General features: G+C 48.9%; 1 protein-coding gene across 3 annotated transcripts in view; it reads left to right on the top strand.

The window, feature by feature from the left end:
- lnx1 (ligand of numb-protein X 1) overlaps positions 1 to 1,443 on the top strand; it is a 34,686-nt gene that overhangs the window by 12,610 nt on the left and 20,633 nt on the right. The window lies entirely within an intron of this gene.

Below are 1,443 nucleotides of genomic sequence, written 5' to 3'. Positions count from 1 at the left end.
GGGGGGGGGGGGGGGGGGGGTTGCGGTTTGAGGCAGCAGGTAGAGCTTTGTGCTGTTCAGGACAGTTTGGATACAGAACAGTACTGCAGCATGGAGCTCTCTCTCTCTCTCTCTCTCTCTCTCTCTCTCTCTCTCTCTCTCTCTCTCTCTCTCTCTCTCTCTCTCCAGCACCATGTGTGAGTGTGTCTCTATTGATCTGAGCAAAAATGTCAGCATGCATTTGCTCATGGTTGTAGCCACTGTGTGTGTGTGTGTGTGTGTGTGTGTGTGTGTGTGTGAGTGTGAGTCTCGCTGAGCATATGGACGGTTGTAGCTTCTGTGTGTGATTGTGTTTGTGGAGTAGATTTTCAGCTCGGCTGCATCTGTTCAGTGCAGAGCAGAAGACAGGAGATCTGTTGTGGAGCTTCATGATGTTTAATATGAATATGACACGTCACATAAAGACTCACCTGTTGGTGACACGTTCTCCTTCCCCTCTAATGAAGATTTAATCAGTGGTGAATGTAAACACACAGGTGGACAGCATGTCAGGTGATTAAATATGTCACCAAAACAAACCTCCTATCCGTGTGTGTGTGTGTGTGTGTGTGTGTGTGTGATTCAACACTGGGGCTGCAACTAAGGATTATTTTCATGACTGACTGTTTTTACATTTAATATTAGTTTAAAAGATGTTGAAAATACTGAGAATAATCGTCTTTATATTAAATTACTTTGACAAATGCTCTGAATATATTCAGTTTACAACGATATGAAACGTGTCAGGAGCTGAACTCGGGGGATGTTCAGTGTTTTCACTTGAATTGTTGTCAACTTCTTGAATATTTGATTAACTGTTTGATCAGGAACCAACAGAACAGCTGTGATGTTTTTACCCTCTGTCGTTGCTCTTGGCCCCTCTTCCTTCTGCTCTGCACTGGCCCCCAGACTCTCTTTGTGTGTGTGGGGGTGGTGGTGGTGATGGGGGGGGGGGTTAATGTTGACTCCAACCAGCAGCTCCATGTGACGCCAGCACTCTGTGATCCCTGAGCTGGGCTCGGCCGCCGCTCCTCTCCACCAGCCTGACGGAAATGTCCCATTATACCGCATGAATACACGGAACAATGCAGAGCCTCGCAAATCCCCTCATTTCATTGTACGCTCTTTCCACTGAGTGGGGCTTTAGCTCCTGCAGACACCAAGAGCTCGTACTGGACGGCCATGGATGCCAAAGACGAGAGGAGAGGAGAGAGAGGAGAGGAGAGAGAGGAGAGGAGGGCGACGCAGAGTGAAGAAGTTAGAGGAGGAGAAGGAGGAGACAGTGAGGACGAGCGGTACAGCAGAGGAGAGGAGACATGAGGGTGTAAGGTCACTTCCTGTGCCTTGCCTTCCATCTGGCCATACATACGGCTGCCATGGCGACGGCACCCAGCACGCCCAGTACAGCATGTGTGGGTCATTTCA

The sequence above is a fragment of the Seriola lalandi genome, unplaced genomic scaffold (assembly GCF_002814215.2).
Source record: "Seriola lalandi dorsalis isolate HSWRI2012SDOR001 ecotype SW California unplaced genomic scaffold, Sedor1 jcf7180002054930, whole genome shotgun sequence".
NCBI lineage: Eukaryota > Metazoa > Chordata > Actinopteri > Carangiformes > Carangidae > Seriola > Seriola lalandi.
The sequence above is the reverse complement of the archived record's forward strand: the minus strand, read 5'-3'. Positions and strand labels throughout refer to the sequence as shown.